Genomic DNA, 12,280 nt, shown 5'->3' with positions numbered 1-12,280 from the left:
TTTTAACATGGGTTCCTATGGAACATGTTCACATCAATGCCTTTTTGTACCTCTGCGTTTTTGGAAAGGGTCAGGGACTTTTTTTCAGCGTTTTGCATGTAATAGAATTCAATGGACCAGCATCAAAAACGCAAGTGCAGCGTTTTTGCCGTGTTTTTACAGCGTTTTTGCGGCGTTTTTTACGTGCTTTGCATTTTTGGCGTGTTTTTTTTTTTTTAGACTGTATACAGTCTAAAAAAAACTTGTAAAAAAAAAAAACGCAAAACGCGGCAAAAACGCTGTAAAAACACTGCAAAAACGCTGCTCAAAAACGGGGCAAGCATCACAAAAAACACTGCAGAAACTCTCAAAAGCAACATGCATAGATGTGAATCGAGCCTTAGTGTTCTCTCCTATTCATCCAACCTGGAAGTATTTATTGCACAGTCTGAGGATGCTTTACTACATTGTTTTCAGTACTTGGTGCAGATTTTAGAGTGTGACTGAAAATGTTACATTCCTCATAACGTTAACAAGTGGATAGGAGCTTGATGAGAGTAAACAGACATGCTGATATTTTGCAGAAAGCCTGGAAATAACTTCCCAACATTCTTGAAATTACATATTATAAAAAAAAAAAAAGTTTACTCAGACTGGTCACCAATTAGGCTGGATTCACACCTATGCATTTTTAGTGCTTTTTGCATTTTGCAGATTTGCACTACAAAACATGTTCCATAGGAAACCATGGTAAATGGACTGTAGTGCAAATCTGCAAAATGTAAAAAGCACTAAAAATGCATAGGTGTGAATCCAGTCCTGAATCTCCTAACTCTGTTCCTGTATCTTCCAGTCAACATTGTACAACCCTTTGCAATAAACAAACTTGAGCCCTGGTTCACACCTATGCATTTTTAGTGCTTTTTGCCTTTTGCAGAATTGCACTACAGAACGTGTTCAATAGGAAACCATGTAAGGCTCCATTCACACTAGCGCGTTTTTTGATGCATTTTGCATTTTGCAGAAATGCACGGGAATTTTTTAACATGGGTTCCTATGGAACATGTTCACATCAATGCCTTTTTGTTTCTCTGCATTTTTGGAAAGGGTCAGGGACTTTTTTTCATGCAAAATGCAGCGTTTTGCATGTAATAGAATTCAATGGACAAGCATCAAAAACGCAAGTGCACCGTTTTTGCAGCGTTTTTGCAGCGTTTTTGATGCGTTTTTGATGCGTTTTTGCCGTTTTTTTTTTTTTTTTTTTTTTTTTAATTTTTTTAAATTTTTTTTTAGACTGTAAAAAAAAACTGTAAAAAAAAAAAAAAAACGCAAAACGCAAATCGCGGCAAAAACGCGGCAAAAACGCTGCTCAAAAACGTGGCAAGCATGAAAAGAAAACCTCCAAAAACGCTCAAAAGCAACATGCATAAGAGCCCTTGCACACTGGGGCGGTTTGCAGGCGCTATTGCGCTAATAATAGCGCCTGCAAACCGCCCCGAAAGTGCCGCTACTTTCATTCCAGTGTGCAAGCCCCGAGGGCTTGCACACTGGAGCGATGCGCTGGCAGGACAGTAAAAAAAGTCCTGCTAGCAGCATCTTCGAAATCAATGGGACGGCGCGGCTATACCGCCGGCAAAGCGCCTCTGCAGAGGCGCTTTGCGGTGGTATTTAATCCCTTCTCGGCCGCTAGCGGGGGGTAAAACCGCATAATAATAGCGGCGTTTTACCGCCGACGCCGCCCCCCGCCCCAGTGTGCAAGGGCTCTTAGTGTGAATCGAGCCTAAAAATGCATAGGCGTGAACCAGGCCTAAAGTAGTATTGAGCCCTCTGCATTTTTTAGTTGGACACATTAAGCACAATAAAATAAACTTTTGCCAGTAAACTATGGTTAGTATTCATACCCTAGCACTTGCATTTCAGTACTTTCTGTGTTGCAGGTTCCTGCACTCTCAGTTCTGCCTTCCTGAATCTCTGGTCTTCACTGTTAAAAAGAGTTAACAGTGGACAGTGCAGTCTCCAGTGGGTCTGTTATCTTGGAAAAAGGAGTAAAGGCAAGGGGATGCCTTGCCTTTCTGAGCTATGGGGCTGTGTGTTTTTATTGATGCACATAGTATAGGGAGATACAACTCTAGTTTCTGCATACGAGGGTGGCTCTATAGAATTCTGCAAGAAAAAGGAGCCACCCTGAAAGTGAAAAAAAGGGGCAGCAGTCATGGAACATGAACAATAAACTGGAATATAGGCAAGGATTAAAAGATTAAGACGCTGCATATTTAGAAAGTGATTAAAAGAGAAGTACAGGGTTTAAAAAAAAAAACAAAACATTATATTCACCTAGGTGGATGCAGCATCGAGAATCGCTGATTGCTTAGTTCTCCGCTCCCCTCTGAGCAAAGAGCCGTGACTGAGAGGCTGAGCCAGTTGTCGATCTAGGCATGTGGGTGGATCCCAACTGCAAAGTCGGGAACTTTCCCCAGCCTGCACCGGGTGAGTTGCGTCAGCTGGCAGTGGGCTTAAAGACTAAGTTCAGCTTTGTTCACCTTTTTTTTTTTCCCCTAAATTCCAGCTCCCCTATGTACCAATATAGCATTAAGGTACTTCTTTTGCAAAAATAAAACAGCTTTCCATTTATTCTAACCATGGTTACCTCACTCTCTTCATGGATGTTTAAAACCCTACTCCCTTACTTCTGCCTTACTTCCTGAACATACTTTAGGTCATGACACAGGAAGGAGTTGACCAGCTGATTTCATTAGCACACACCCTGCATCATCTACCCTCAGCTGGTCAACTCCTTCCTGTGTCATGACCTAAAGTATGTTCAGGAAGTAAGGCAGAAGTAATGGAGCAAGGTTTTTAAACATCCATGAAGAAAGTGAGGTAAGCCTGGGTAGAAGAAAGCTATTTTATTTTTGCAAACAAAGTACATTAATGCTATATTGGTACATAGGGGAGTTGGAATTTAGAAAAAAAGGTGAACTTAGCCTTTAAGCCTGCTGTTGGCTGAAAATGGGTCACAGGAGTGCAGAACGAACTGCACCCTTGTGATCCATAGGAGAAGTATGGCCAAAAAATCATGGCCATAATTCTCCTTTAAATCAACCGGGAAAGTGCTGAAAAACTAAGAATTGTATATCACTTTAAAGTAAACCCATTGGCTCACCTTCAGTTTTCAGATTCATGAAGCGTGCACTTCCAACTCCTTTCTCAGGTGCTTGCTTTAACTTTGCAGTGTCTAGATATCCAGAATTTTGGGCACTCTGTTTATCAAATATCAACCACAAAGTTTTTGTCCTGCTTCTTTCTGATACCATTGAGTTTAGAAAATATGTGGGTGGGAGGAAGCAGGCCAAATACCAGTCATATAAGTTGTGGTCAATATTAGCATTACAGAGCACTCAGATTTTATGGATACCTGGTTTCTATGAAGACAAAGTGAGGATACAAGCAGGAACCTAGACGTGCTGTGTCTATGGCAGCGTTTCTTACCCTTTTTTTTAGTCATGGGACCCTTTGAAAGTATAAATAGATAAAAGTATAAAGCATGATGAGCTAATATAATCAACTGTGTGCTGAATTGTGCCACAAATCATTGTGCCACAAATCATTGTGCCACAAATCATTGTGCCACAAAGTGCTATTTTTCATACATATTCACCACTTGTGATAATTAATGCCACTTGTTCCATACACATTTGAAGACACGGAAATATTTGTGTGTTAAACAATTGTAAGTGTTACAAAACAAATGGGTACGGCCTCTAAAACAAAAGTTTGTATCCACATATCCCTTTTAGAGCCTGGGTAGAGCTGTCACACCACCATTGTTTCCAGACCTTATGAAGCATCCGAGTCCTCACTCACCTCCTCCCACCAGTTCACATTAACGTCTATGCCCCCCCCCCCCCCCGCCCTTTAACATCAGAGTCTTATCTTCCAATCTTCACTATAGCAAGACTGTGGCAGAATGGCTATAGCTTAGCTGGGAGGTGGAACAGGTTTAAATTAAGGCTCGGTTTACCACCTCATCCCTTTAAACCCGGACACATATGAATTACACAGGTTCTGAGGCTAATTTATTGCAGATAAGACACCAAGCGAGTTTAATTACCACCTTAATCAGCCACAGAACCTGTGTAATTAATATGTGTTCGGGTTTAAAGGGATGAGGTGGCAACCCTAATGAAGGCAGGCCTCCCTTCACTTCTGAATGCTGGGGCTGCCCTGAATTAGCATCATGCATTTCCATGGTACTGGTGGCTGGCCCATCTGCACCATGGAATTGCATGTTGTTGAGCAAAAATACTGGAAGCAGCATGGCTCCCCTAACAACCCTAGATGGCATACCAGGGTGCCAGGCTGGGAAACATTGGTCTCTGGTAAAAGGACCTCTTAAGGACTCATGCACATGGGAACATATACTGCAACTCTAAGATCTGCATGGCGTATTTTTCTTTTTTTTTTTTTTTTTTTGCATATAAGTCCCCAATCTCTTGAATAGGTTGTGTTCAGCAATGTTGTCACCTGCCAAAAGTAGCATGCCATCTCATTTTTGCCACGGCATGTGAACAGGGTGGTTGAGGTTGAAAAAAACAGTGGCTCAACCACCTGCCTTTACTATCCCTGGTCACTCATGTGAATGAGTCCTAAGGCTCGATTCACACCTATGCATGTTGCTTTTGAGCGTTTTTGGAGGTTTTTTTTTCATGCTTGCCACGTTTTTGAGCAGCGTTTTTGCGGCGTTTTTGCCGCGATTTGCGGTTTTTTTTTTTACAGTTTTTTTTTACAGTCTAAAAAAAAAATTTAAAAAAAATAAAAAAAACAAAAAACAAAAAAAAAACGGCAAAAACGCATCAAAAACGCTGCAAAAACGCTGCAAAAACGGTGCACTTGCGTTTTTGATGCTTGTCCATTGAATTCTATTACATGCAAAACGCTGCATTTTGCATGAAAAAAAGTCCCTGACCCTTTCCAAAAATGCAGAGAAACAAAAAAGCATTGATGTGAACATGTTCCATAGGAACCCATGTTAAAAAATTCCCGTGCATTTCTGCAAAATGCAAAATGCATCAAAAAACGCGCTAGTGTGAATGGAGCCTTAGACAAAAGTAGATCCCTACACTAGGTTTTGTTTTATTAGCCAAGAGAAGGTTGCCATACTTCTCATTTTCTCGATTCCTCACTTTCTGTCAGAACAAGTATGCAGATAAGGACTGACTTCACTCTGACCCTCCTGACTGTATGATTATTAAACATCAATGACTCACAAAGTATAGTCAATTATTCTGCACAAGATCCAAGCAACCAGCATTTTCAGGAGGACAGCAGTAGCAGCCCCCATGTAGGTTCACTTTGAATTCAGTGAATAGAAACATTGTACTGATGCATAGAAAATCTGTTTTTTAGTTTTGGATGGAGTGAAGAGGTATGGATTGTTACCAGAGTGGGAATAGAGGGCAAATTTTACAATGGGGGTACTAGTTCTAGTGAGAACCAGAGATCCTATCGCTTTGGAGAAATTTCCTCTCACTTCCTGTTTTGGCTATAGGACAGGAAGTGAAGGGAACTCTCCCCAATGGGAATCAGATGGTGAAATAAAAGGAAAAAAACTGACAGGGGTTATAACTCTTCATTCTTCTAGGTGCCTCCTGACTTTAAAACTGAAGTTTAGGTATGGCAACTTTTACTTTGCTCCAGCTTAGATTAAGTCAAGTATGTTTGTGCCCTACCTCTAAGATCTCTGCGGAAGCTTTAAATCACTGTAGTAGACATTGCTCCAGCTGCTACAGTTACAGTATGTGCATTAGCTTCTATGCCCTGCTGCGTAATGAACACAGGAGGTCCCTCACTTTTCACGAGCGCCATTCTCAGAACATTTTCCATTTTCTCAGTGAATGCAAAGTGTTCTCGGATGAGGTGGAAATTGTGACACCACTGACCTGCTTATCCACCTTGTTCAATCAGAAAATGCTTTGCATTCATTAAGAGAATGCAAAGTGTGGTGCCCTTTGCCAAATAAGGGACCTCCTTTATTCACAATGCAAAATTGCAGCATCCCGGCATGTAATGTGGAAGCTAACAGCAATCACAATAGTTTTTTTCCAGAGGTCCCACAGGTGTGACACATATATATTTACATTAGTCCAAGCTGGAACAATGTAACCAAATTTACGGCCATACCTGGAATTCAGCTCTAAGGCCCGGTTCACACTGATGGGACAATCGCTCTGACTTTGGAGCACTTGTCGCATCAGAAGTCGGACCTCAGTTGGACCCCATTCTGTGCAATTGAACTGTTCTAATCGGTGCGACTTAAGTCGCTCCAGATTGGAAAAAGGTTCTAGCACTACTTTTGGTCCGACTTTCGTACGACTTACATTGAGTTCTGTTAAAGAAGTCCCATGCAAGTCATGCCAAAGTTGTGCTGGGGTCCGATTTCTAAGTTGCGCAGAAGTCAAGCAACTTTGAAGTCAGGGCAGTGTGAACCTAGGCTAAAGGTTAAGTTCACGTTTCCGAACATGTTACACGTTCCACCCATATTTAGGGTGTAGCATTCAACCTCTTCCAGCTCCTGCAGCCTCTCCCCCAGCCCCCTGCCTCAGTGTGACAACGGGCTGTGGATCTTCTCCCTGTACCCACTGTCACAATTCAAATATTGCTGATGATCGCTCTCGGAAGTTCATTCACAAGCCTTGCAGCTTGTAAACAGTCAGCCTGTATTGGAGGTACCAGCTGAAAGATGCAGGGCTTGTCTGCAGGATCCTGACATTGCATCCCTAATCTGCTGATCACGGGTGCAATGCTTAGCAGGTTCTTGCAGGAAAAAATAATAAATGCACATTTTTTTTCTGCAAAAATATGTGGATTTATTATTTTTTCTTAAAAGGTGAACTTATATTCTTATAAGGTGAAGTTAAAGAAACTACATATTCAGTAAAGCTGGCCATAGATGGATTGAATATTGTCCAGTTTAGCAAGGACTGACTGAATTTCGATTAGTGTGTGGCCACCCCTGTTCAAAAGTAGTTGATTGTTAAAAGGATTGGAAATCTTTTGTCAATCAGTAGCTGTTAATCAATGTATTCTGACAGTACAGGACCCCGCTGTCCTGGTGGGGGGGGAAGAGGGGATTCCTCCATCCACCTCACATAGGGGAAGGAGGAATCTGTTCATCAATATCTGTTTTTGTTCAACCTGCTAGTTAGGATTGCCACCTTTTATTAAAGCCAAACCCAGACACTTTAGTGGCATGCAACAATTTTTTTGTAGTATGCAAAACAAATTAAAAAAAAAGGTGGCAACCCTAGGTGTCCCCATCAGAATCCCCTTACATCTTGTGCCCCTATCAGAGTCCCCCTTACATCTGGTGCCCCTATCAGAGTCCCCCTTGCATCTGGTGCCCCTAACAGAGTCCCCCTTATAGTTGATGTCCCCATCAGAGTCCCTCCTTATACATCAGGTGCCTCTATCAGTGCCCTCCTTAAAGCTGGTGTCCTCATCAGAGTCCCTTCTTAGATCAGGTGTCCCCATCAGAGTCCCCGTTGCATCAGATGCCCCTATCAGAGTCCCTCTTACATCAGGTGCCCCATCAGAGTCGCCCCTTACATCAGGAACCCCATCAGAGTCCCCCTTACATCAGGAGCCACATCAGAGTCCCCTCTTACATTAGCTGCCACATCAGAGTCCCCCTTACATCAGGAGCCACATCAGAGTCCCCTCTTACATTAGTTGCCACATCAGAGTCCCCTCTTACATCAAGTGCTACATCAGAGTCTCCTTTACAGCTAATATCTCTATCAGAGTCCCTCTTTACATAAGGTGCCCCTATCAGAGTCCCCCTTACAGCCGGTGTTCCCACCAGAGTCCCTCCTTACATCAGGTGCCCCTATCAAAGTCTTTCTTTCAGCTGGTGTCCCCATCAGAGTCATCCTCACATCTGGTTCCTCCATTAGAGTCCCTCGTTACATCAGGTGTCCCCATCAGAGTCCGGTGTGTGCACAGTGTGGAGCCAGCTGTGAGTCAGTAGGAATTTACAGCCGGCTTCCCACACTCAAGATGATGGGCACCCAAAGATCTGCAAAAAAACGGCCCAGGTAATGACAGTGATGGATCCCTAGACTGGTGAATGCCTGTTTATTTGTAGCTGCTGACTTTCCCTGAAAACAACTGGAGTTCCTATTTGATCACTTCCTGCCTGTAGGACATCACATGACATGCTCTTTAATGTAAAAAGCAATCCTAGTACCTAAATAGCCACTGGATTGCTTTTACACTCATGGGAGGAGGTCCCCCCCTCTAGCTGGCTTCTTTTGCCTTTCTGGACTGTCCATCCCCAGGGAGCCTGGGACTGAAGATAATGGTTCCACCAGCTTACCATAGAGATGACCAAGGACCAGAACATCCCGATCATCTATATGGTTTAAAAAACCAGAAGCGACAAGTACTCTGTCACTTCTGGTTTCACCAGGATGTAAACAGGTCATTACTGGCTTGCAAAAGCATTTGATCAACTGATCTCGGTTTGATCAGATGCTTTTAAGGGCAGAGGAGAGATCCGGGGTCTAATGTACCCCAGATGTCTCAGTAAAGGGGACCTGTCACTGCCCATGCTATCATAAGGGATGTTGTCCATCCCTTGTGATAGCAATAAAAGTGATAAGAAAAATTTAAAGATGAGATGGTGTAAAAATGTTTAAAACTAAAATAAATAATAAAAGTAAAAAATTAAAAGCGCCCCCACACCGCCCTCTAGACCTATGCGTGCAAATGCACACGCAAGTTCTACATGCATATGTAAACGGTGTTTGCACCACACATGTGAGGTATCGCCTCAAGCGTCAGAGTGAGAGCAATAATTCTAATTCCAGACCTCTAAACTGTAACTCTAAACTGGTAACCTGGTAACCTGTAAAGGTTTTTAAAGTGTCACCTATGAAGATTTTCATGTACTACAGTTTGGTGCTATTCCACAGGCATACGCAATCATAGAACATCATCTGTTCTATTTAAAAGGGGAGGAAAAGAGATTTAATATCAAAATATGGAAAGGTTTCTTCGCAGTAAGAGCTGTGAAAATTTAAAATAGACTCCCTCAAGAGCTGGTTTTGGCCAGCTCAGTAGATTGCTTTAAAAAAAAGCCTGGATTCTTTCCTAAATGTACATAATATAACTGAATACTGACACTTATAGGTAAAGTTGATCCAGGGAATATCCGATTGCCTCTCGGGGGATCAAGAAGGATTGCTTTTCCCCTGCTGGAACAAATTGGATCATGCTTTGCTGGGGTTTTTTGCCTTCCTCTGGATCAGCTGTGGGTATAGGATTGTGTATATAGGATTGTATGATTTTGTTTTCTCCCCATTTATTGGTTGAAGGAGATGGACTTGTGTCTTTTTTTCAACCAGACTAAGGCTTCATGCACGCTAGCATTTTTTTAAAAGTGGTTGTAAAGGCAGAAGTTTTTTTTTTATCTGTATGCATTCTTTGCCTTCTGTGTGCAGTAGCCCCTCTCAGTCCCCCCTAATACTTACCTGAGCCCCATCTAGATCCAGAAATGTTGCACAAGTGCCTCGGCCATCTGGGACTCCACTCCTTATTGGCTGAGACAGCAGCACTGCGCCATTGGCTCCCGCTGCTGTCAACCAAAGTCAGTAAGCCAACGAGGAGAGAAAGGGGGCGGGGTGGGCCGTGGCTCCATGTCTGAATGGACACAGGGAGCAATGGCTTTGGCCAGGTGCCCCCATAGCAAGTTGCTTGCTGTGGGGGCACTCAAAATGAGGGAGGGGCCAGGAGCACTGAAGCAGGAGCCAAGAAGAGGAGAATCCGGGCTGCTCTGTGCAAGACCACTGCACAGAGCAGGTAAGTATAACATTTTAGTTTTAAATGAAAAAAAAAACAGAGACTTTAATAACTTCAGCCCCAGAAGGATTTGCCCCTTTAATGACCAGGCCATTTTTTGCGATATATGGCACTGCGTCACTTTAACTGACAATTGCACGGTCATGTGATGCTGTATCCAAACAAAATTTACGTCCTTTTTTGCTCCACAAATAGAGCTTTCTTATGGTGGTATTTGATCACCTCTGCAGTTTTTATTTTTGTGCTATAAACAAACAAATAGCAAAAATTATGAAAAAAAAAAAATGTTTTTAACTTTTTGCTATAATGCATATCCAAAAACAAACAAACACATTTATTCATCAGTTTAGGCCGATATATATTCTTCTACATATTTTTGGTAAAAAAAATCGCAATGGGCTTATATTGATTGGTTTGCGTAAAAGTTATTGTGTCTGCAAACTATGGGATAGATTTAGGAACTTTTATTTATTTTTTTATTGTTTTTACTGGTAATGGCGGCGATCTGCGATTTTTAGAGGGACTGCGACATTGCGGCGGACAAATCTGACCCCAAATGACACTTTTTGGGGACCAGTGACATTATTACATTGATCATTGCTATTAAAATGCACTGCTCAATGTAATAATTACACTGGCAGGGAAGAGGTTAACACTAGGGGGCGATCAAGGGGTTAAGTGTGTTCCCTGAGTGTGTTCTAACTGTAGGGGGGATGGGCTGCCAGGGACATGACAGAGATCACTGTTCCCGATGACTGGGAACAGTAAATCTCTGTCATGTCATCTGGCAGAACGGGGAGCCGCTTATTTACATAAGCAGTAGATCCCTGTTCTGCCTCTGTACTAGGCGATCGTGGGTAGCCGGCGGTCATTGAGCCTGCCCAACCCACGGACACGCTCCTGCAGTGTGCTTCGGGCACATGCCCACCCGCAAATGCGCCTGCGCAAACCGCTGTACAGCTACTAGTACTCCATATTCCCATTGCACATGTTCCTGCAAAATCTCTCAAGGGATTGGGTGCTGCAGCAACAACCAGCTGGGAACTGATTCAGAAGTCACAAGGAAAAAGCTATGGCGATTCGCGCAGGAGAGCCGACGTGGTCGACAAGTAGTTAAGCTAAAAAAAAACGCTGGAAAAAATGCTGCATAAAAATAGCTTTTTTTGTAGTATCCTTTTAGGAGCATTAGTGTTTTATTAGCATTTTTGGGGGGAGGGAAAAGGGTTTTTAAAAAACGCTATTAGCAGCATTTTGGAGTGTTTAGCAGTGTTTAGGGGAGTTTCTGCTGGGAAAACACTCCAAGAAACTCTACAAAAACTTTTTTTTTTCTACTCCTAGATGCTGAAGCTCAAGAAAATGCTATGCACAGTGGAGCTCATAAACGGCCGTTTTTTGGAGTTTGGGCGTTTTTTTTTAATGCCGCGTACACACGGTCGGACTTTTCGTCTACAAAAGTCCAACGGACGCCGACGGACTAAAGCTGGCTGGTAATCCGATCGTGTGTGGGCTTCTCCGGACTTTCAGCAGACTTTTTCAGCCTCAAATCCGACGGACTTTAGATTTGAAACATGCTTCAAATCTTTACGTCGTAACTACGACGGACCCCGAAATCCGCTCGTCTGTGTGCTAGTCCGACGGACAAAAACCCATGCTAGGGCAGCTATTGGCTACTGGCTATGAATTTCCTTATTTTAGTCCGGTGTACGTCATCACGTACGAATCCGTCGGACTTTTGTGTGGTCGTGTGTAGGCAAGTCCGTTCGTTAGAAAGTCTGCTGCAAGTCCGCCGAAAGTCCGCAGGAAGTCTGTCGGACAGGCTGTCGGACTTTTGTAGACGAAAAGTCCGACCGTGTGTACGCGGCATAACAGACCATAAACTCCACTCTATCTTATCCTATGTGTCCATGCACACATGGACGTTTTTTTAGCTTTTAACAGCAGTGGAGTTTATGGGCTGTTCTCTGAATGCCGTAAACTCGCGTTCAAAGTGCCGTTTTTCTGACCACATAAAACGCTAATAAACGCAGATAAACGCACATTAGCACGCGTTAATTAGCGTTTGGGGTTCTATTTTTTCAATGCATTGTGAGAGTTTGGGAATGCATTGTGGGATTTTTGGACTGTGCTCTGTGTATTTTTATTAAAAACGCTCATAAGCGCTAACGCTAAAAAATGCACATAAACGCTAGTACAAAACGCTGTTAAAAGCGCGTTTTTCAACCAGCGTTTTCTGCCAGCAATCTGGCGTCCAGAAAAAGCTTTTTTGAGCTCCAGTGTGCATGAACAGATAGGATAACACTATTTAGCTGCTAGAAACAGAAAAAAAATCTAGTAACAACTTCTGGGGGTTTACAAAAACGCTACTATACATTACTATGTAACCAAAATTGCAAACCCCACCATTGCATTCTCTAGTGCCTCTGCTTAAAAAAATATAATGTTG

At 42.8% G+C, this 12,280-nt stretch overlaps 1 protein-coding gene across 2 annotated transcripts in view; it reads left to right on the top strand.

The window, feature by feature from the left end:
- CAV1 (caveolin 1) overlaps positions 1–12,280 on the top strand; it is a 90,136-nt gene that overhangs the window by 25,883 nt on the left and 51,973 nt on the right. The window lies entirely within an intron of this gene.

Source organism: Aquarana catesbeiana, linkage group LG03 (genome assembly GCF_042186555.1).
Source record: "Aquarana catesbeiana isolate 2022-GZ linkage group LG03, ASM4218655v1, whole genome shotgun sequence".
NCBI classification, from domain to species: Eukaryota; Metazoa; Chordata; class Amphibia; order Anura; family Ranidae; genus Aquarana; species Aquarana catesbeiana.
Note: the sequence above shows the minus strand (reverse complement) of the source record. Positions and strands in the feature narration are given on the sequence as shown.